The 25,348-nt window shown below is 40.3% G+C and overlaps 1 protein-coding gene across 1 annotated transcript in view; it reads right to left on the minus strand.

Annotated features, from left to right (window-relative positions):
- LOC124555523 (mucin-5AC-like) overlaps positions 1-25,348 on the minus strand; it is a gene marked incomplete in the record, with an annotated part of 160,311 nt that overhangs the window by 14,496 nt on the left and 120,467 nt on the right. Inside the window, 1 exon segment of the transcript XR_006968557.1 lies at positions 15,187-15,249.

Genomic DNA, 25,348 nt, shown 5'->3' on the forward strand with positions numbered 1-25,348 from the left:
CTGGACTAGGGAATTATAGTTCCATGCACTGGCTGCCATTTACACAACACAACACAAAAAGCTGCCTTTGGGATGGTGCCATGATTGGGAAGCATGGACTGCTGATGAGTGGCACTGCACTGTGTTCAGTGATGAATTGTGGTTCTGCTCTATCCTGAATGACCATCATTGACAAGTGTGCTGGCAACTTGGTGGAAGATCCAGTTTTCTATTGGTTTGGAAAGGCAGAGCAGTGTTACTCCTAGTGTCACGGTTTGGGGAACCATCGGGTACGACTTCAGCTCACAGTTTATGGTGATTGAAGGAACTCTGATGACACAACATCATAGACATTGTGCGCCCTTGTGTGTTAACCTCTCGTGGAACAGTTTTACGGTGTCATTTTTCAACAGACAGTGATCATCCACACGACACATGTGTCTGTGAACCCATCTGTACGATTCCGAGGTAATCCCTTGGCTCAAAGCATCACCAGATCTGTCCTCGACAGAACATGGTTGGGAACAGTTTTGATGTCAACTCCATCCCAGTGCCAGTATCCAGGATATTTACAACGGTTGTGGGTCAGCTTGCCTTAGGAGAGGACACCCTTCCCAATCAGTCAGTGCATATGCTTGCAAGCTACAGGAAATTCAACGTCGTACTGATAAGTGGGCTCATTGTGCCAAATTCTTTGTATATTTGACTCACATTTGTAATCACTGAAATGATATTACATACTCTCTCATACTGTAAAGTCTGGTTTCATTACCTTCTCCCCTTCTGGGTGGTTCACTAGTTTTGACAGGCAATGTAGACAGTATCGACAGAAACAGTCTGAAAAGCTTGTAAGGGTGTTGCAGGGGAGATTGTGCTGAGGGATAACTGTTAAGAAAAAAAATTTGATATGTTGCACCGTTTCAGAATTGTTTAGCATTGAAGTCAGCCAATCAGATCACTGAGCATGCAAATTCAAGCATTTGCACGGCCAAAAATGCAGTAATGCACTGCACTGGGTCTGTTAAGTTACCATTTGTTGAAATGCTCATTATCAGTTACAATGTGCCTTTTTCAAAAGTGACACATTTAAGCTGCTTGAGCAAAAGCTATGTTTGTTTGTTTTGGGGAAATGAAACAAAAAAACGTGTTTGGCAATAACACTTTATGACCTGATTGGCTAACTTGATTGCTAAATAACTCTGAAACGGTGCAAAATATAATATTTTTTCTTAACAATTACTTCTCAGCAAAATCTCCCCTGCAACATTCTTAAAAACTTTTGGGTGTCTTTCTGACCAGCCTGTATAGGCAGTCTAGAGGAAGAAGTGGGAGGTCTGTTTCTTGAAACTTGGAATAGTATCCAGCTGGCACACCAGCTCGGTCTCAAGTCTACATTGCTGAATATGGAATGGAAGCAGGTGACATGGATGGTCTCATTACTGCATTGTTGATGAACAACTGTCATTGCCAAACTCTAAGTGAGCCAATACCAATCCACATTAGAAGATTGCTGACATTGTAGTGCAGAACAATCCAGTCAGCAGCCTCCAACTAATGCTGTGAATGGGATTGAACAGGCCTAACACCAACATAAATAAGCATCTGTAACTTACACAAGAAAAATGAGTTTGTCAGAGATTTGTTCTGAGAGTCATTTTTTATGCTATTACAATCAACAGCATTATACCCACTGCAGATGCATATGGCCTCAAGTCACTATATGCAGACCATTTCTATGAACACTACAGCTCTACTTTGGATATGATTAATCAATTAAAAAGCAGTAGAAGAACAATGTGCTCATATGCCTTGGTAGTATCATGGAGGAACCAGACAGCATCAAGTTTACTGTACAGTTGGTCTTCAGCCAACAAGTGTGTGGTAGCCAATCATCTCTTTACCAAACAGAAGACCAAAAAGCAGTAACACTAACAATTTATTACCTAAGTAGAGTTCAGGATGGGGATGTACAGTCTTAAGCCTGCAGAAATGCACAACAGGATTTCAGGAGGCGAGAAATTAAACAAATTCTTCCAGTCTAAGTCTTGTGCCTTTTAGATGACATGTAATAGTGCCAACTGAAGCAGAATTGTAGTGTTTATAGAAACTGTCTACATACAGTGACAGAGGCTGTATGCCTATACAGTGGGACAATGCCACTGATTGTAATAGCGTAAGTAGTGAATCTCAGAATAAATCCCTGATGTACTCATTTTTCTTGTATATTTTGGGTTCTGAGGAAAGCGTTTCTGAAGAAGAGAAATTTGTTAACATCCAGTATTGATTTAAGTGTCAGGAAGTCATTTCTGAAAGTATTCGTATGGAGTGTAGCCATGTATGGAAGTGAAACATGGACGATAAATAATTTGGACAAGAAGAGAATAGAAGCTTTCGAAATGTGGTGCTACAGAAGAATGCTGAAGATTAGATGGGTAGATCACATAACTAATGAGGAAGTATTGATTAGGATTGGGGAGAAGAGAAGTTTGTGGCACAACTTGACCAGAAGAAGGGATCGGTTGGTAGGACATGTTCTGAGGCATCAAGGGATCACCAATTTAGTATTGGAGGGCAGCGTGGAGGGTAAAAATCGTAGAGGGAGACCAAGAGATGAATACACTAAGCAGATTCAGAAGGATGTAGGTTGCAGTAGGTACTGGGAGATGAAAAAGCTTGCACAGGATAGAGTAGCATGGAGAGCTGCATCAAACCAGTCTCAGGACTGAAGACCACAACAACAACAACAACAACAACAACAACGAGGGTTACTCCAATTAAAATGCATACAGCCAAAGAGAGAAACTGCTGTACATAAACACTAGTAAGCTGTACTGAAATCCTCATTTGGAGTCCAGATAGTAATACCAACTTGTCTCTTAAAAATTTCTGTAAATCAAAGAATGCAGCAATTAAATGATGACTCTAAATGAATGCATTTTGGACTGTATATTGCAATTGAAGCAATGGAACAGTGGCAGACTAGAGCTCATGGAAGTCATTTCGAAGAGCAATGGATCTGAGGCACCAGCTGCAATAGCTACTTTGGCATGTGCAGTCGTTTCCAAGCTTAATCAGGGGAATTAAAATATGATTTCTGCTACTTCCCATATTATGCTAAACTGTTCAGGAAGGGCCATTCCACGTGAAAACATTCAGGAATTTTAGGAAATGACACCCATCGTCACGCAAATCCCTGAAATTTTGGGTAGTGGAGGTTTACCTTGTAATATTCACATTTCCAGAATGTAAATGTTGCAGATCAATTACTTTTTCACTTATGATAAAAAGAAGTTGTATAGATTCAGGAATTCAGGCTTTCATAGACGAGCTCCTTTATAATTTAAAAATGCAATACTTTCTACAGTTTTTGCAGTGGAAGCCTGATTTTTTTTTTTTTTAAAGAGGAAGGTTTATATCTTTATGGTCGTGCTTCTTGTAGTGAATACCCATCATCTACATCTCAGACAAAATTGTAAATAATTTCTTTTAAACAAAATCCATGCATAAACATTATAATTTTTTAAAATATTGCCCCCTCATAGATACCTTTGAAAAATTTACAATATTATTAAAATATTCCATTATGTCACATAAAAAGAATCAGTTTGTAGAAATAATGTGAAGTGTGAAAAACAACTATACTGTAAAAGAAATACTGAAGTTGCTAATTCATGACTACCGTGTCACCACTGAATTGCTGGAGCTGGCTACAATGAATTTCCCTAGGGGGAAAAAAATCATACCTGAGAACACTGTTTTATTGCCACTACATGTATTGTTTCATCCAGTTCCTTTGTTTTGAGTTGTGTTCACTGAGCATGTAGTTCTGAGCTCTTGTACTGAGTTGTACCCAGAGTCAATTATTGGTTGGAAATACAACTGTTGCAATTTTTAACTATTCATTCCAAAACAAAAATCAGTCCCCTAATGTTACAATAATAATCTGAAATGTATTTGTAATGAAACACTGGGATGGAATGATTTTTCATTATTTAATTACTTTTTGGTTACACTAATCATCTTTTGAATTATTAATGACAAATGTTAGTTTTATGACTGAAGCAGTATGGAAAGTACAAGTAGGCAGTGTTTTCTTGGACAGTATCTGCAAGATATGTGACAATGTCCTGACTGTGTGAATGAACTGACCAGTAATAAACAAGAACTTTTATTGTGGCAAAGCAAAAGTCATTCATACTGTGATTTAGATCTTTCATGTGTGTGTATTAAGCACAAAGACAGGTACCTGCGCAGATTCTCTCTACATAAAAAAATTTGCTGTGATCCCTTCAAGCACCATAGATGATCTGTTTCATCTGGATTGCATGAAATTAGTTTAGAAACGGCAAAGACCTTCAAAACGAGAGGCTCTAGTGTTATTCCTGGAGAGAAAATGTGCCCAACCTGTATCAAACTTATTAATGAAAAACAAGCAAGTGATGACTCATCACCAGACTATATAAAGGACAGTAATGTGAAGGTGCAGACTCCTGAAAAATCTGTGCTCAATACTAGCTTAACTAGCTTAGAAGTATCTCTTGCAAAGCTGCATTCAGTTGCTCGGCATAGTTGGAGTGCAGCAGCCAAATGAAAATTGCAGTCAGCAGCTGGGGCTCTAAAATTTCACATACATATCAAGTTGTGCTGGCTGCTGATGCAAGCACTATCCCTGACAGTGATTTAACAGAACTGGAATAAAAGGCAAAACATCATGATGAACTCATGGACAAAATTAAACAGAAAATTGAAAAAGCAAATAATCGTGAAAAAAATCAGTTACTTAGTCTTGTGCCGCCAACTTGGTCTCGACAGAAAGTCAGTTCCAAATTTCAGGTTTCTGTATATTTGTTATGACAAGCAAGAGCTCTTTTAATGGAAAAGGGTATTTTATTGATGGCTGAGCAGAAAAGAGGGAGAGACATTGCCTCATGATACAGTGCAAAAAGTAAAGAGTTTTTATTTGGATGATATAGTGGGAATTAGTGAAGTTCGGTGGCAGGAGGAACAAGACTTTCGGTCAGGCGAATGCAGGGTTATAAATACAAAGTCAAATAGGGGTAATTCAGGAGTAGGTTTAATAATGAATAAAAAAAATAGGAATGAGGGTAAGCTACTACAAACAGCATAGTGAATGCATTATTGTGGCCAAGATAGACACGGAGCCCACGCCTACTACAGTAGTACAGGTTTATATGCCAACTAGCTCTGCAGATGACGAAGAAATTGAAGAAATGTATGCTGAAATAAAAGAAATTATTCAGATAGTGAAGGGAGACGAAAATTTAATAGTCATGGGTGACTGGAATTTGGTAATAGGAAAAGGGAGAGCAGGAAACGTAGTAGGTGAATATGGACTGGGGCTAAGAAATGAAAGAGGAAGCCGCCTGGTAGAATTTTGCACAAAGTATAACTTAATCAGAGCTAACACTTGGTTCAAGAATCATGAAAGAAGGTTGTATACATGGAAGCAGCCTGGAGATACTGACAGGTTTCAGATAGATTATATAATGGTAAGATAGAGATTTAGGAACCAGATTTTAAATTGTAAGACATTTCCAGGGGCAGATGTGGACTCTGACCACAATCTATTGGTTATGAACTGTAGATTAAAATTGAAGAAACTGCAAAAAGGTGGGAATTCAAGGAGATGGGACCTGGATAAACTGACTAAACCACAGGTTGTACACAGTTTGAGGGAGAGCATAAGGGAACAATTGACAATAATGGGGGAAAGAAATACAGCAGAAGAAGAATGGGTAGCTTTTAGGGATGAAGTAGTGAAGGCAGCAGAGGATCAAGTAGGTAAAAAGACGAGGGCTAGTAGAAATCCTTGGGAACAGAAGAAATATTGAATTTAATTGATGAAAGGAGAAAATATAAAAATGCAGTAAATGAAGCAGGCAAAAATGAATACAAACGTGGCAAAAATGAATACAAACGTCTCAAAAATGAGATCGACAGGAAGTGCAAAATGGCTAAGAAGGGAAGGCTAGAGGACAAATGTAAGGATGTAGAGGCTTACCTCACTAGGGGTAAGATAGATACTGCCTACAGGAAAATTAAAGAGACCTTTGGAGAAAAGAGAACCACTTGTATGAATATCAAGAGCTCATATGGAAACCCAGTTCTAAGCAAAGAAGCAAAAGCACAAAGGTGGAAGGAGTATATAGAGGGTCTATACAAGGGCGATGTACTTGAGGACAATATTATGGAAATGGAAGAGGATGTAGATGAAGATGAAATGGGAGATACAATACTGCGTGAAAAGTCTGACAAAGCACTGAAAGACCTAAGTTGAAACAAGGCCCCGGGAGTAGACAACATTCCATTAAAACTACTGACAGCCTTGGGAGAGCCAGTCCTGACAAAAATCTTCCATCTGGTGAGCAAGACGAATGAGAGAGGCAAAATTCCCTCAGACTTCAAGAAGAATATAATAATTCCAATCCCAAAGAAAGCAGGTGTTGACAGATGTGAAAATTATCGAACTATCAGTTTAACAAGTCACGGCTGCAAAATACTAACACGAATTCTTTACAGACGAATGGAAAAACTAGTAGAAGTCGACCTCGGGGAAGATCAGTTTGGATTCCGGAGAAATATTGGAGCACGTGAGGCAACACTGACCCTACGACTTATCTTAGAAGCTAGATTAAGGAAAGGCAAATCTACGTTTCTAGCATTTTTAGACTTAGAGAAAGCTTTCGACAATGTTGACTGGAATACTCTCTTTCAAATTCTGAAGGTGGCAGGGGTAAAATACAGGGAGCAAAAGTCTATTTACAATTTGTATAGAAACCAAATGGCATGAGGGACATGAAAGGGAAGCAGTGGTTGGGAAGGGAGTGAGGCAGGGTTGTAGCCTCTCCCCGATGTTGCTCAATCTGTATATTGAGCAGGCAGTGAAGGAAACAAAAGAAAAATTCAGAGTAGGTATTAAAATCCATCGAGAAGAAATAAAAACTTTGAGGTTCGCCGATGACATTGTAATTCTGTCAGAGACAGTAAAGGACTTGGAAGAGCAGTTGAACGGAATGGACAGTGTCTTGAAAGGAGGATATAAGATGAACATCAACAAAAGCAAAACAAGGATAATATAATGTAGTCGAATTAAGTCGGGTGATGCTGAGGGAATTAGATTAGGAAATGAGACACTTAAAGTAGTAAAGGAGTTTTGCTATTTGGGGAGCAAAATAACTGATGATGGTCGAAGTAGAGAGGATATAAAATGTAGACTGGCAATGGCAAGGAAAGCGTTTCCGAAGACGAGAAATTTGTTAACATCGAGTACAGATTTAAGTGTCAGGAAGTCGTTTCTGAAAGTATTTGTATGGAGTGTAGCGATGTATGGAAGTGAAACATGGACGATAAATAGTTTAGACAAGAAGAGAATAGAAGCTTTTGAAATGTGGTGCTACAGAAGAATGCTGAAGATTAGATGGGTAGATCACATAACTAATGGGGAGGTATTGAATAGGATTGGGGAGAAGAGGAGTTTGTGGCACAACTTGACTAGAAGAAGGGATCGATTGGTAGGACATATTCTGAGGCATCAAGGGATCACCAATTTAGTACTGGAGGGCAGCAAGGAGGGTAAAAATCGTAGAGGGAGACCAAAAGATGAATACACCAAGCAGATTCAGAAGGATGTGGGTTACAGTAGGCACTGGGAGATGAAGAAGCTTGCGTAGGATAGAGTAGCATGGAGAGCTGCATCAAACCAGTCTCAGGACTGAAGACCAAAACAGCAACATTTAGATGATGAAAACACAAGAATAATACCTGGGAAAAAAGACAAAGTGAGCACCAGCAAAAATACCTATGAACAAAAGCGTCTTGTTTTAAGGAATTTAACTGAACTGTATTCCTCTATAAAAAAAAAAGGTATCCTGAAGACAAAATTTGCTTCTCTTAGACCAAAACAGTGTATACGTGCAGGATCATCAGGAACACACACCGCATGTGCGTGCATTTACCACCAAAACATTAAATTTCTTCTAAATTCCATTTCTATTAAAGAAACATACCAAGATTTAATTAAAATAATAAATATGATATAAATAACAGAGCCGGTATGCTTCATGTATGTGAAAAATGCCCCACCAGTTCATTGCTTCAAACTCACTTAGATAATGAAGTAGAAGACTATGATACTGATGAGACGGTTCAGTACAGTCAATGGGTATCAACTAATAATAGAATGACTAAGTGTTCGAACCACTTCTCTATCAGAATTCTGTGTCACTTCTCTATCAGAATTCTGTGACACACTAACTACGAAAATTGAAAAACTTAGTCCACAGACTTTTATTTCTCAATCAAAAGCTGATATCTGAAAATTAGGATGGAAACACTTGATGCAGGATCAGAGTTAATTTTAGTGGATTTCGGTGAAAATTTCAATTTTTTTTTTTTGTTCAAGATGAAGTACAGGGGTACCATTGGAACAATGGCAGCTGCACTCTTCACACTGTCCATATATATTACAAAAAGGACAAACAGTTGCATGCAAAAAGTATTTGTACTGTTTCAGATGATCTAGAACATTATGTTGCCTTGGTGTACCAGACTCAGAAAACTGTATTGATTTTTTTTCCCAGACTCAGAAAACAGTTTTTTTTTATTATTATTATTTTTATTTTTAACGTGTGAATTTCCAGAAATTCATCCTGCATATGTTCAATAATTCACTGATATAAAAATTGAAAGAATTTCAGAAATATTTGCTACCATGAACACGACTTCAACATAAAGTGCAGCTGGTCCTTTTTTGCTACCAGCCATGACAAATCTCCCTGTGATGGTATTGGTGGCACTGTTAAAGGACTTGTCATGAAAACAAGTTCGCAAAGAGTTTATAAAGATCAAATACTTACAGCTTCACAGGTATTTGAATTCTGTCGTGAGAACAAGGCATTTCATTTCTCTTTGTTTCAAAAGATGAAATGGTACAAGTCTGACATCTTTGTCAGCACTTCACAAGTGCAAAAACAATTCCTGGAACACGATCTATGCATCACATTGTACCAATATCATCAACCAAAGTTGGAGCAAAAAGTCTGAGCTGTGATACGGATTTTAGTATCATGCATGATTTCTCAGATGCACTTCCACCACTAATGCAAGAATGCACTGTGAAGCCCAATTGCTACGTTGCATGTGCATATGACTCTTCTGGGATTTGGGAATTGCTGAGAAGGTGAAGGAGGAGGTGTTACAGTAAGGTTCATGCATCCTCATGGACCATCCCCATCCTTCTATTGGTCTGATAATGATGTTTCTTTGTATTCTATGTGAAGTTGATATCACCACAGCAATAGGCCGTATTTATTATCTGAGCAAAGAGTCCTCGAAGTTGGTGGAAGAAAAGTTGTTCTCATACAAAAAATATTATCTAAGCATCAAAGTGTCTTGTCACGTGTGTAATTGCGAATCAACTTTAATTCAGATTGCAGCGCCAGCATTTTGTGCGGTGTTGACAACATTGGCTTTTGACAAAATGCTTAAACATTATAAACAGAATGCTATGTATTTTTACATTGAGTTAATTTGGTTATGACAGAGGTAAGAAAGTGTTCATATGTCATATAATGTACAAGTTGCCCTCTATTTTATAATGTGTAGTTTTGTTTCATATATTGCAATATTTGTTCAATCTGGATATTGTTATGTGTACTGATGTTGTTAATGTCTCTTGGGTAGTAATTGTATTTCTCTCCATATATATATTTTCCCCAGTGCCATTCATTTCTCAAAACTGATTTTGTGTGTGATGAGACTTTATTATTTGTAGATCTCTTTCTAATTTTTTCTATGTTTTCCAGAGAGAGAGAGAGAGAGAGAGAGAGAGAGAGAGAGAGAGAGAGAGAGAGAGGGGGGGGGGGGGGGAGGGGGGGGGGGGGCAATTGTCCAAAATATTTTTTCTAGTTTTCAGAAACTAGATGTCCATGAGGATATTCAGGGAAAAACTGTCAGCATACCATTTTTTGTTTAAAAACTGCACCCAATTACCAAATTTTTACAGTTTGTTTTGATGTAACGCATTACATAAAACTTTCAACAATTGCTACCAAGAGAATGTATATAAAGCACTAAAAATTGGTGAAAGTTCATGATTTTAGATACAAAATCAGTACACAAAATCTCAGTTCACAACTAGATAATGGATGTCATGGCCTGGATGACTTGACATGGAATGACCTGGAGGATTTCTGTGATACAGCCGATGAGGTGTCACAGTTCAGACTATGGCTTCCACATAGAGAGGGGTAGTAGTTCACTCCTTCAACGAACATGGCATCTTTTGCCTCCAATGAGCAGTGAGAGGAAGCTGGGTGCCATAAGGAAAGACATGGCAGAAAATGATCCCCAGAACCCTGATGAAGTGCATGCTCTGTGAATTGCAAGGGTTGTCATTGTCAGTAATGTCTTAACTTGGGAATCCCACTTTGAGTGACATTGGCCACATTTCAGTCAGCTCTTAAAATGTGGCAGAAGCTATGGCAAGCCTCTTCTAGCCACCACCTCTACAGGGGTTGTGTGTGTGAATTAAGGTGAATCCTACAGAATGCAATACACACACACAGACTGAATGCACAGTAGACAACAATGAGCGGTATGAGCACACACGCCACTAACTAAACTTAGGAAGTTAGAAACCATAATATGTACACAATGTGTGTGATCCTATAAACTAATACAGGTTGTCTCAAAAGAAAGTTTATATCTGAACAGCTCTCTGTGCACACACAACAAATCGGCACAGTGTGGGGCATACATTCATTACTTGTTTGCCCTTTAAGAATCCAGCTGACACAAGTGCTTCTCAGGAGCAGGCTGTGCATTCTGTGTACGACAGTTTCAAAGAAACGTTGACACAGTGACTGTAGCACAGAAGAATTTTTGCAGCGATTGTGGATTGCACACTGTAAATGACACACTTAAGTGCTCCCCTCATCCCGAAATGGATCAAATGTTTGAGGAGATTGTTCAGAACTGGCCAAACCGAAATCTGGGTGACCAAGGTCACCAAGAATGGGCAAATCCATGGAGAGTGTAAATCAGTCTGTCTGTGACGATCCTAAGCTCTCCATTTGTAAGCGAGTGCATTCTTTAAATTTGCGTAAATCATCATTGCAATGAATTCTGCACAAAGACCTTAAATTGCACCCTTACATAATCCAAAGTCTCAGGATGCCAGGCATAGGCTGTAGTTTATTGTTGATGTGACTGAGTGCCCTTTATTTATCATCATCATCATCATGTTTCCTGACGAGCTACATTTTCATCTGAATTGTCACGTCAATAAGCAAAATTGCTGCTGCTAGAGTGCAACGAATCTAAACAGAAGCATGAGAAATCCCTTCATCGGTCAAAAGTTACTGTATGGGCTGTGACATTGGCTTGAGGAATAATCAACCTGACTTTTTCAAGAACAAGAGCAGTCATGCAATCTCAGTGAATTCAGAACGTTATGTGACGAAGTTAAATGACTTTTTGGTGCTTGAATTGCAAAACTGTACTGGTTATTACCAAAGAACATGGCTTCAGCAAGACAGAGCCACAAGAAACACGCCCAATGGATCTAGACTGGAAGTTTGTGAAATTTTCCCTAGCAAATTGATCTCCAGGAGGGGTGACATACATTGCTGCTCCCCCCCCCCCCCTCCCCCCCCCCCAGCCCCCACCCAAACTTGAGCTCTATGGATTTTCTTTCTTATGAGGATATCTCATATCTAAAGCGTATGTCAGTAACCTGATCCTCTGGAGCATCTGAAACAAAATATCCATAGTGAAGTGGCAGCCATCCCAGTGTCTACATGCTGAGTCGCCATGCAAAATTTTGTTCATCATTTAAATCAGTGGCCTAGGCATGCTGAATTGTATTTAAATGACAATATTTTGAAGAAGTTAATTCCTAAACTGTATATTTCAATTATAATTAAAGATTTTGTCAATGGACTTCAACCTCTATTTTATTATGACACAACAAATACCAACTCTACTTTGAGACACCCTGTATACTTTTGGTATATTACCAGGTTTGTGAATTGTCAGGCTATCTTCAGCCCCCTATCTTCCACACATCCATCACTTTAGTGGTTATGACCTACACAGATTTCAAATTCATGAAGTTAGAAATTGCATTCGTTAACACTGACCACTTGTTCTCATTCAAACTCCATACCTGCTGATGATTTAGAAGTGATACACTGTTCTCTCACCAATGACCATAGCTAGCAGACAGTGATGAACAACAACTTATCATTTGTTTTGCTGCTCAAATAATAAATCTTATCTACTACTTTTTACCTCATATTCCCTGATTTACTTCCTTCAAAATTACCTCATTTAATTCCACTGCACTTTGTTGATGTTTCAGCTTATAGCGCCTTGTCAAGGCTATCCGTTCTGTTAACCGTTCTCCCAAATCCTTTGCCATCTATAATGGAATTACATTGTAACTGACAACCTTCAAAGTTATTATATCTTATTGCTGAACATTAATTTCCTTTCCACATTTGTCCTTCAGTTCCTTTGCTGCTCACTCAATGAACATATTGAATAACATCATGAATAGGCTAGATTTCTACCTTACACCCTTCTGAAACTACTGCCCCCCCCCCCCCCCCCTTTTTTTTCCTTCACATCCTCCGACTCTTACAGCTGCAGTTTGGGTTTCTCGCAATGATCTCAGTAATTCTGAGGGAATATCTTCTTCTCCAGCTGCCATGTTTTGACTTAGGTCTTTCAGCACTATGCCAAATTAATCTGATAGTATATCATTCATCTCCTCTTCATCGACTACCTCTTTCCTTTCCAAAATTTTCTTCGTGTTTGTTTCTTTAGTATAGTCCATCTGTATGTTTCTTACACCTTTCATCCTCCCCTTCTTGGCTTGGTACTGGCTTGCCATTTAATATTGTAACACTCATTGACTTGCTTCACTTTTCTCCAAAGGTTTCTTTATTTTTCCCATAGGTAGCATCTATATTTCCCCACAGTCATGCACATTTCTACAGGCTTGCATTTTTTTCCTCTGGCCATTCCTGATTAGCCATTTTACACTTTCTGTCAATCTAATTAAGATGCATGTACTCTTTTATGCCTGCTTCATTTGCTGCATTTATGTTTTCTCCTTTCACCAATTAAATTCAGTACCTTGTGCGACACACAAGGATTTCTACTAGAACCCATCATTTTTGTCTATTTGACCTTCTGTTGCCTTCACTTTGTCATCTCTCAAATCTACTCATTTGTTCTCTATGGCATTCCTTTTCCTTGTGTCAGTGACTCATTGACTAATACTACTTCTGAAACTCTCAGCGACCTCTGGTTCTTTTACTTGTCCTGGTCTCATCTCATTAATTTCCTGTTTTTCTGCAATTTCTTCAATTTTAATTTGCAGTTCATAACCATAAAATTACAGTTAGGGTCTACAGTTGCTCCTGGAAATGTTTTGCACTTTAAGATCTGATTTTGAAATCTCTATCTTGCCATTATGTCACCTACCAAAAACTTCGTTGTCTCAGGGTTTTTTTCCTTCCATGCACACAACATTCTTTCATGCTTCATAAAGCAAGTGTCTGCTATGATTTAACTAAACTCTATGCAGAATTCTACCAGGCAGCTTCCCTTTTCATCCAGAACTTGGAGTCGTCCAAAAACACTATCTGATGCCATTCCTGTCCCCAGTGACATTGATCCTTACACTATTGCCATCTAGCATGTTTCTGCACGTACGTCAAAGATAGCTGGAGAAGTGGATGACACGCATGTAACGTATCCCGTTATAAACGGTGACAGACTGTCACACCAGATAGCGCAAGATGTATTACACTGTTTTGCCAGAGCCAAGGAGAATGCAGATCTGCCCTGCAATGCCATTCAGATGAGTTGTCTATCTTCCCTGGGGTTGATCTGAGTGGTGCGACGCAACCCATCTCGTCATGTTCTACCGTCTTCCATGAACCATTCTGCACACACACACACACACACACACACACACACACACATTGCAATACTGAAACACTATCACACACAAGCAGCAATTTCCTGGATAGCTGCATCACATTCTCTCATGCTAACAATGCGCCCTTCACTTATTTGATGGTATGGTTTGCGCATACATCTACAAGGTATCCTGTACGTCTGCTCTAGCGACACTGATCCATTACCTTCAGTTTATAGCAACGACGAGAGCCAGAGGCACATTTTAGCATTAGGTGGTGTTACACTACAATATCAATGTTGACCTGGAACCCTCATGCCAACACGGTTCAAATGCTAATCATTTCTGCAGAACATACTAATGTACATGCCCTGTGAATACGGACATCGTATCTCTAATCATTCAAGGTGATCTGTTTTTTTATGTTAATGTATCAAGACTGAGTACTATAGACTTCTGTATGGTAAGAAGTTATTATGCAGGTGATTTAATCAAAATGACTGGCTGATGTTCTTTATCAGTGTGCACAGTCACTGGAGTTATACGGAAGTTTGTTAATGTCTCTGGTGGATAACACACACACTTGCAATGAGCTCACCACAGAATACGTTTGAAAGGCCCGCCAGTGCCATTTTTGTTTTATTTCACATAGACAGACAGCATTCATTATTTCACTTCTGGATAGCAATTCTGAGCAAAATTCCTCTTCTGCGCAGAACACAGCACAAATAGTTTTCTACACACGGTTCATCTGATTCTCATCCACCAGGCAGCCTTATGTGTTCTGCGTATGCGCAAACCACTTTGCCACCCTCGTCCACGAGCGCAAGCCTGGGGAGTATGGTTACATATTCTACAGCCCTGCTGCCCGACTGCCCTTGCATCAATGGTTTGTCCTGTTACCTGCAGGCATCCAACTGCCTGTGGATGGCCACTATAGCTAAAACAGCCTGCCCTATGTATTCAAGAATTATCACAGACGTAACCTCGAAGCTATGTTTTTAGGGTGCTACTGGCAATATCACGTGTAATCAGGACATGCAAGCTATTGCATAGAATATTCTCAACACACACACACACTCACACACACACACACACACACACACACACACACACACTCACTTTTGCCAATGTGAGAACTTACAGAGCAAGCATAGTACTGAACTTTGGAGCTGACTTATTTCTCTAAGACAAGAATGTTTTTGTTACCGAAGGTAACAATGAAGCCAAATAGAGAAATAAAATAGTTTACTCACTGCGGAGAGCGCCTTTCCCAAAGGCCGGAAACACAAATGCCTTTGAGTTGTGCAGTGAGGTCACTGAAAACATAAAACACACAGTTTGAGTACAAAAATCCCATGCAGGTCGACACGAAACTGAAACAATAATAATCAGGCTTAATCAGAAATAATGGATAACATTTATTTATCAAATTTTGGAATGAGAGGTAGGAAGGAATATGGGTATGGGGGGCAGAATGAATGAGTGTGATGAGAATTTGGGGGGGGGGGGGGGCAGTGAATTACGACAATGTAGGGATTGTGTGGGGAGGCAACAGTTAACAACCGTGATAAAGGGAGGAGGGGGCGACAGTTGAATGACTGCGACTAGGGTGGAGGGAGGAAGGGGGGCAGCGAATGACTGCGACAGGTGGGAGAGAGAGGGGGCTGTGAAAGACTGCGGCAGTGGAGGGGGGGGGGGCAGGGAGGGGGCAGTGAACGACTGTGGCAGTGGGGGGAGAGGCAGGGAGTTGGCAGTGAATGACTGCACCAGTGGGGGGAGAGGCAGGGAGTTGGCAGTGAATGACTGCACCAGTGGGGGGAGAGGCAGGGAGTTGGCAGTGAATGACTGCACCAGTGGGGGGAGAGGCAGGGAGTTGGCAGTGAATGACTGCACCAGTGGGGGGAGAGGCAGGGAGTTGGCAGTGAATGACTGCAGCAGCGGGGGGGGGGGGGGGAGGCAGGGAGGGGGGCAATGAATGACTGCTACAGGCAGAGGAGCAGAGGAGGGAGGGACCAGTGAATGACTGCAACAGGGGGCGGAGGGAGAGGTGAACAACTACCATGGGGTTGGGGGGGGGGGGGGGCAGTGAATGATGACTGAGTGGAAGTGTGTGAGGCAGAGGGGGGCAGTAGGAGAGATGAATGCGGAAGGAAAACAGAGACAGAAAGGACAGAGCACAACTCAGTGACATAATAGATTACGTAGTGATATTTCGGTAAAGTAACAAAAAAGAAGGACTATGACTATGGAAAGAAATGTTACTTTCAAACTGTTAGCATTTTTTACATCTGTCTCCTGACTAAGAATGTGCTTGGTATGAATATCTAAATTTCCTCACTTTAATCTGTCAGTGAACTGCAGGTGCCTATAGATCCAAGAAATGTCTGGTGGTGCGACTCCCCCCCCCCCCCCCCACCCCCCCCCACACACACACCTGATATTTATTCCAAACCCCTGTGTAATCCTATGAAGGTAGAGGCACTGGCATATTCAGTAATGAGCAGGAAAGGGATCTTGCTGCCCCACATCTGCTCGAAATAAAGAACTTTGCAAATCAAATTCACATCCTGCCCTGCCAGACAGAAGTATCCATTCAGTATCAGTATGGAGGAAACAACAGATTACAGATATTGAGTAGTAGGAGGTATACCAAGAGTTTCAAATTCTCAAAACTATTTCTGACCCCCGCCCCAGGTCTAGGCCTGAGTATGCTGCAGAATACAGCAGTCTACACACACACACACACACACACACACACAATGTCTTTTCTAAGCACTAGCCTGCTGCTAACCCTTGTGTGAGAACAGCATTACAGAACTCTTCACCTCTCCTCTTTCTTCCATTGCAAGATCTCTTGATAGTAACAGTTCAAAAGCTACAGAAAGCCTGAAACAGGGGTCCAAACTCTTAGGTACAATGCTGGTTTGTTCACATCTAAACTCATGCCTAAATAGGTTTACATTTCTTGATCCAAAGTCACACATTGTAAAACTTTCGTGACTATTATTAGTGCAGCACAAGCCCACTATCAAACAACAAGAAAGAGTAATGCAAGTACAAGGGCATGCTGAAAAGTAATGCCTCTGAATTTTTTATGTGAAAACTCTTAAAATATTTTAAATAAAACAAATGTCATGTCATGAACATTCTACACCTTTATTCTTCACGTCTACATATTTACAGCCTTTTGCCACAAGAGGGCGCCTAATTGTAGCATGTAACGTGACGGTGGGTCTCAACTGTCAGTGCAGCTTGCCCTTCTCTCATGCTGCAAACTACGGATGAAGGGCAACTGGCAAATTCCATATTTTTGGATTCCCAGAAAGCACTTGACAGGGTGCCCCATTGCAGGCTGTTAATGAAGGTCCAAGCATATGGAATAGGTTCACAGATATGCGAGTTGCTCGAAGACTTGATAAGTAATAGAAACCAGTATATTCACCTCGATAGCGAATGTTCATCAGCGACAAGGGTATCGTCATGAGTGCCTGAGGGAAGTGTGAGAGGACGGCTGTTGTTCTCTATATACATAAATGACTCGACAGCCAGGGTGAGCAGCTATCTGCAGTTGTCTGATGCTGCTGCTGCTGTGGTGTACAGTAAAGTGTCAAAGTTGAGCGACTTTAGGAAAATACAAGACAACTTAGACAAAATTTCCAGTTGGCATGATGAATGGCGGCTAGCCCTAAATGTGGAAAAACTGAAGTTAATGCGGATGAGTAGAAAGAACAAGCCTGTAACGTTAGGTTACAGTATTATTAGTGTCCTGCTTGACACAGTAAAATCATTTAAATATCTGGGCGTAACATTGCAAAGCAATACAAGATGGAATGAGCATGTGAGAACTGTGGAAAGGGAAGATGAATGGTTGGCTTCAGTTTATAAGGAGAATTTTAGGAAAGAGTGGTTCACCTGTAAAGGCGACCACATATATAATATGGTGCAACCTATTCTTGAGTACTGTCGAGTGTTTGCGATTTGTACCAGTTCGGACTGAAGGAAGACATTGTTGAAGCAATTCAGAGGTGGGCTGCTAGATTTGTTACTGGTAGGTTCGAACAACACTTAAGTGTTACACAGATGCTTTGGGAATTCAAATGGCAGTCCCTAGAGGGAAGATGATGTTATTTTCAAGAAACACTATTGAGAAAATTAAGGGAACTGGCATTTGTAGCTGACTGCTTAATGATTCTACTGCCTCCAACATACACAGCGCATTTGGACCACGAAGATAAGATTCAAGAAATTAGGGCTCATATGGAGGTATATAGACAGCTGTTTTTCCATCTCTTTATTTGCGAGTGGAACAGGAAAGGAAATGAGTAGTAGTGGTACAGGGTGCCCTCCACTATGCACTGTATGGCAGCTTGCGGAGTATTGATGTAGATGCAGAAAGTAGGAACAGCATGCTGTAATCACATTTTGAATTCATCCACACATGGAGCACAGCTCCATCAGCATGATAATGCAAGACCACACAAGAGTACTGAGACATCTGCAACAATCTGATGCTTTGGGTTCACTGTTGTCAATCACCCTCCCTAAGGCTGGTATTACACTATCAAATTTCTTTTTTATCAAAAATCTTTGTCAAAGATATTTGATGGTGTAATAGGAACTTTGTCAAATGTCGTCCAATATTTGATCAAATCTAGGGCCTCGCTGTAGATTTGATCAAAGAAATCGCTTGTCTTCTGTTCACTGCAATGTGATATGTTACCACATGGAGCGCTAGCATCGCTGCAGCGTTCTGTCGTCTGAAGTGTTTTTATAAACATTGCCGGTAAATACAATTGGTGTGTGCCGACAACTACAAAATTAATAGAGATGTGTGAAGCTGATGAGGCGCTTTACAATGCGAGGCACCCTGAATACAAAAAAGATTAAGAAGATTGGAGACCTAACCTGACCTAACATAACCCTCTCCTGTAGCAAGGAATTGGAGTGTTACAGTGAGCCTGTCTTCTGAAGATGTAGCAGTTCTTAAGTGAATACTGTGCTTTGTGATATGAGGATACACTTCACTGAGCACATACAGAAATGTACGCTCATCCATTCGTAAGTAATTCATGTAGGGCTTGACGTCTTCCACTGTAGGCTCACGTAACAAGTTCTGTTGAATGTTTTTATCATGTCGTCGTAAAACCCACGGCTTCACCCAGATTAGATTAGCTTTTCATTGCATAGATCCATGCTGAGGAGATCCTCGTGGATGTGGAACATGTCAATTTTGTTTTAATTTGAAATAACAATACTAATAGTATGAATAAATACAATACTAATAGTATGAATAAATACAATACATCATATGTTTCTATTAAAAATTTCTTCAATGGAGTAGAAGGAGTTGGCCACTAGTAAGACTTTCAGGCTCCTTTTCAACTGATCTTTATTTGTAACTAAACTTTTTATGTTTGCTGGCAAATTATTGAAGATGAGTGTTCCTGAGTAGTGGACCCCTTTTTGAAGTAAAGTAAGTGCTTTTAAGTCCTTGTGCAGATCATTTTTGTTCCTGGTATTGTATGTATGAACTGAGTTGTTTGTTGGAAAAAAAGATATATTATTTAGAACAAATTTCATTAAGGAGTAAATATACTGAGAGGCAGTAGTTAGTATACCCAGTTCTTTGAAGAGGTTTCTGCAGGACGTCCGTGAATTTACTCCACAAATAATACGTATTACACGCTTTTGGACTCTGAAAACTCTTGTTTGACTTGAAGATTTACCCCAAAATATTATACTATATGACATTATGGAATGAAAGCAGGCAAAGTACGCAAGCCTTTTTCATTTTTATGTTGCCTATGTCTGCTAACACTCAAATTGCAAATACAGATTTGTTAAGGCGTTTCTGCAGTTTTGTGGTGTGCTCCTCCCAACTGAATTTATTATCAAGTTGTAATCCCAGGAATTTAAGAGTGTCAACCTCGTATGTATGGTTCTTTTTTCTTCCCCCCACTTCTTTTCCGCATGTGCACACAATGCAATTGCAGTACGTGCAACTGCTGCTGTTAATAACAAGTTGTTGTCAGCCATCTTGAACTTTGACGAAAAATTTGATGACAGTGTAATACCCCTTCTAGCGCTACATCAAAGATCTTTGTCAAATATATTTGACGGAATATTTGATCACATCTTTGATCAAATCTTTGACAAAGAAATTTGATAGTGTAATACAGGCCTAAAGTCCCAACTTGGCCCCAACCAATTTTCATCATCTGTTTCCAAAATCTGAATTACAAATTTGACGACTTCACTTCAACAGTAATGAAGTAGTGCAAGCAAAGTTGAGGTTATGGCTCTGTCAACAAAGTCAAGAATTCTACAGTGAGGGTATTAAACTGCTCTATCATTGGGAGAAATGTGCTCTTTACCAGGGTGACTTTGTTGAGAAATAAATTTACAGACATGAAGAATAACGATGTAGACTGCTAATAATGTTTATTTATTTAAAATCTTTATGAATTTTCACACAAACAATTCAGAAGTATTACTTTTCAGCATGCTCTTTTAAAACATGTGCCCTCGCTTCCTTGAATTTCGTATCAAGATACAGCAGCCCAAATATGTGCTCTCATCTTATTCCCTATCCTCTACATTTCTTGCTGCGCATACACATCAGCCAATACTACTTCATTCTGTGAAGATAACTACGCGATGGTGGTTGATGGCACCGTTTATCACAGGCCCTATTTTTTCGAGGAGCTGAGTCCCGCGGGTCTTGTTATCTGTACCTTCACTGGTAAACACCATGACAGCCTTCTACACACCAACATCATTCAAACCCTTCAGCAGCATGGATGTGTGGGTAGGATGATTTTTCTGCAAGACAGCACTACTCCTCACACTGTACAACCAGTGAAGTGGTTGCTGCAGGGGCATTTTGGAAATGTTAGCATTATCAGGCATCATTTCCCTTAAGTCTGGCCATCCAAGGCACCTGGTCTTAATCCGAGTTACTTCTGGCTGTGGGGCTTTCTGAAAGATGTTGTGTTCACTCCTCCAATTACGAACATAGCTGAACTTTAACCACAGACTGCACAATGCATTCTGGACATGGCCCCCGAGATCACTTATCTGTTGCGGAACATGTAGTTCCTCGATTTCAACTTGGTGGTGGTGGTTAGTGTTTAACGTCCCATCAACAACAAGGTCATTAGAGACGGAGCGCAAGCTCGGGTTAGGGAAGGATTGGGAAGGAAATCTGCCGTGCCCTTTCAAAGGAACCATCCCGGCATTTGCCTGAAACGATTTAGGGAGATCACGGAAAATCTAAATCAGGATGGTCGGAGACGGGATTGAACCGTCGTCCTCCCGCATGCGAGTCCAGTGTGCTAACCACTGCGCCACCTCGCTCGGTATTTCAACTTGTGGGAGAAAACAGTGGACAGTGTATTGAACAGGTCTTGCACCAGTCTCACAACAAGAGGAAACTGATGACATTTTGCTTTTTATGTGGTTTTTGGCCTAACAACAATTTAAAACAGATTTTTCCCCTCCAATGTGGTATGACCTTGCTGTGATGGATGGGCCTTACCTAACCAACAGAGTCACAGCTGTTGACGGCAAAATGTGTGCAGTCATGCACTGAACAGTAAGGATGATGTAATGTGCAATTTTAACAATACCCAGCCTACTGTGATTCATGTGTCATTTGTAGTCAGCCTCATTTACGTTCAGATGCTTACAGTGCCATTTATTGGTAAATTTTCATTAATCATCTTTTGTTCCCTGTGTCAATAACATGCTGTTCAAATCTGATGACACTCTGAGCAGTGGTTCTGCTTCTACAGGATTCTGAAACTGTAACTTTAATTATTGACACCCTCTATTTAGGAGAGGTGCCTAAGGTTTCCAATTTTTGTTGTTGACTAACAAACTTATTCTATAGCTACCCAGAACTCTAGCAGTTTCATTTATAAACCATCATTGCTTTTGTATATGGCCTAAAAGTAATACAGTTTTGAACGCTTTGTCCAGCACGAGGACAGCATTAACAGCAGTACGCAGTTCAGGGAGAAAGGGAACGAACAACATGCCTTCCTGGATATGAGAGTAACAAATATTAATATGATGCTAGAGCATACACTTTATATAAACCATACACAAGAATTCAAATCCTCCACAATGACAGAAAGCAAGTACAATTAAAAAAAACTTCATGAATGAGAAATAGCTATGATTCTCAGCTCCATTTGACACTCAATGCAGGATTAAGGCCTTATCCAGACCCTTCCATGCCTGGTTTAGGCCTAAAATAGAAAATCAACCATGGACTTTGTATAATATCTTTACAGATCTACAATGAGGCCCACTGAAGTAACATAGGTGACAAAATGTTTGGGTCAAGCGTAGAAAAAACGAACATATTGTATTTCGCAGAAACTTGATTTCAAAAATCCCAAATTTAAAACACACATCAACAAGAGCTTCAAAGCACAGCAAGTTTATTCACCAATTTGAACACCATGCCAAAAAGTCTTCAACGTTTTAATGAATTAAACTTACAAACAAAGAGAAATCCAGTAATAATATTTAACCCCACGCACCAATATTAAACTGATGCTATCTTGGAGGACGTATCAACCAGTTAGATGGTCACTTACTATGTACAATTCCAAATATGCTTCAGTAAAAAATGAAGGATTTAAACTTTGATTAAGAGTCTATCTTGCACCTAACTGAAATTCTATTTTTAGAATTCTGATGGGTCCACCCACAACGTGTCATTGGTTTTTGATATTTCACCAGAGTTGTTGCCATCTTCACGTGGTTACCGATGACTGCTAATCTGCTTGGGTCAGCATCCTTTATACACTGGCTGTCTCCCCCCCCCCCCTCCCCCTCTCCTCAGACATTACTCCACTCCTGTTGCTGTCTGTACACCCAACAGTCACTGCAGCGGTTGACAGAGCTGGCAATGTCCAGCTATGAGCAGTAGCACTTATTGCATGGGAACACACTGCTTTTCTTCAGCTCGTTGTGAGCTTCCACACCTGACTCAGTTACAGGCCACTATCTTTGTTAATTAGACTATCTTTGAGACTAATTTCAATGGCCTCTAATCATTCACTCCCAAGAGGAGGCATATTTCCTAAGTATCTTGATTTTGTTGTAACCTAGAGTATGGTCAGTTTTTATACTGCAGTTGGCCACAGTCATTTCAGCAGTTTGCCGTAATTCAGTGTTGTGTTTGTTTATGTTCACAGCATGTCTCGTCTACTGTGCATACAGTTTCTCCATGTACGTGTTGCTGCATTGGCAAGGAATTTGGCTGACACTGTCTTGTGAAGGCCTAGTCCATCCTTTGTTACACCTAGTAGCGCCAATGGCTTAGGGAGTAGGCAGAATACGCATTTGAAATTGTGTTGCTCCAAGATTCTGCTGGCTTGTCTGAGGGTATTGCTGAAAATCAGGATGCACACTAATGATTTGTGCTCCTATTTTTCTTTGTGGTGTTTATGTACAACCTGTCTTAAAAGCACGGCTCATCTGCTTGTTGCCAACATTTATTCCTATGGAATATTGGACCCAGGTGCTTCAGTTCAGTTGGAAAGTTGTCTTTCTTACAGTTGGAGCGTGCCCTGTGAGCAAGAACACACAAAATACCTTCCTGCTGGGAGCTGTTACTACTGGAGGCATGCAGATAGAGATTCTGTAAACACTGTGTCCCAGTTGCCATGTGGTTTTCATTTCACCAGGATATCAAGAAATTGGAGGACGCCATCATGTTCCACCGCCATGGTAAACTCTGTATTGCAGTGAAATGAGTTGAGGTGATAAAGAAATTCACCTAAGCTGTCCCGTCCACACAGCCAAGTGACGAATGTGTCACCCATGTAAATACACAAAAAGATTGGTTTTTGTTGTGCTTGCCCCAGGGTCTTCTCCTCAAAATCTTCCATGAACAAATTCACTTCAACCAGTGACAAGAGGACACTCTGTGGTAACACCATCCATCTTTTCATAATTATTTCCATCCAACAGGGGCTATTTTGAAGTGAGCACAAATTCTGAGTGTCTCATCAAGTAGGTCACCAATTATTATTGTTTTCCTGGATTCATTTAGTGGTACCTTGGCAGAGAGGCACACTATCTCAAAACTCACTAGAAGATCTGCATTACTGCGGCAAAGTTTTGGTACACGTTGTACAAATTTAATTGAATTACGGACGTCATGTTGGAATTTCCCCAGAGATGGACTCACAAGAGCATTCATGTGTCAAGTCATAGTTTGCTGCTCCCATCTTACTGCCTGGACCACAATGGGATGCCCTCTTTGTGGACTTTTATCAGCATATATAGTTATGGTAGCACAGTAACTCTTGGTTCGAAGTTCAATGGTTTTTCTCTGGAGGTGACTTGTCTGATTTCATATTTTCTTGAATGATGCACCATCGAGAAGCCCATATATTTTCTGTTTATATTCTGAGTGCAATTGCGGCACCGCAGCATTCCCTTCGTCAGCAGGCAGAATGACCAAATCTGTACAGTCAGATAACTCGCAGATGGCCACTCTTTACACCTTTGAATTGTCACTCTTTGGTGGTGTGGTCCTATTGAATGCACAGCACATTTTACGGTGTAGTTATTTGGCCTGACTGACACAGCATGTATGGCTTAATTCCACACTACTCATGATGTCCCCAATCAGTAGAGATGTAAGAGTCACGCCAAGTTTAGTCCTTAACTAGTCTTTTAGAAGATTCGACACATTTACAAAACATCAACAATGTTCAGTTCACTGGTGAAACTTATGGAAGGAAAAAACTAAAAAGCTGAAGCAGTAACGTGTACAAGAGCTTTCCTCTGAGTATTAGTGTAATACAATACTAAAAATACTTGGGTGGAACAAACTCACGCATATCTCCCACACACACTCTCTTCACAGTCTAAACCAAGAGGTCATTTCTCAAAGTAATGAATCTAAAATAAAATTGTGCCGTGAGAGAAAACTGTCATGCAATATGAAGTTCTTAAGATCCACATTGAATGTGAAGATGCTCACCAATCAAATATTCCAAAGCAAAAGGGAGGGGGGTTCTCTCAAATTGAGGGCGCATGTCAACTTTAAAATAATCTCTCTAAATATTGTAAGTTTGTGTAGGAGTAATTTGAGCTACAAGAGCAACAGTAACTTTTTCCAGAATTCAAATATTTTACAAACTGAATTTCAAGAATAACGTTACTAAATCAAAGTTCCTGAAGTCCTGCTCCAAGTGGCGGGGTGGGGGGGGGGGGGGGGGGGGGGGGGGGGGAACAAGGGCTTCTACAATGCTTCCTTTTTACAATACTATTAGGTAATAGATATTTTAAGGGAAACAGTTTAGGAGTGGTTCAAACTTTCTGAAGACAACATAGCTGAAAAATCCCAGAACACCACCTGTTCTGTGTTCCAAAGTTGTTACTGATGTG

This window comes from Schistocerca americana, chromosome X (assembly GCF_021461395.2).
Source record: "Schistocerca americana isolate TAMUIC-IGC-003095 chromosome X, iqSchAmer2.1, whole genome shotgun sequence".
NCBI lineage: Eukaryota > Metazoa > Arthropoda > Insecta > Orthoptera > Acrididae > Schistocerca > Schistocerca americana.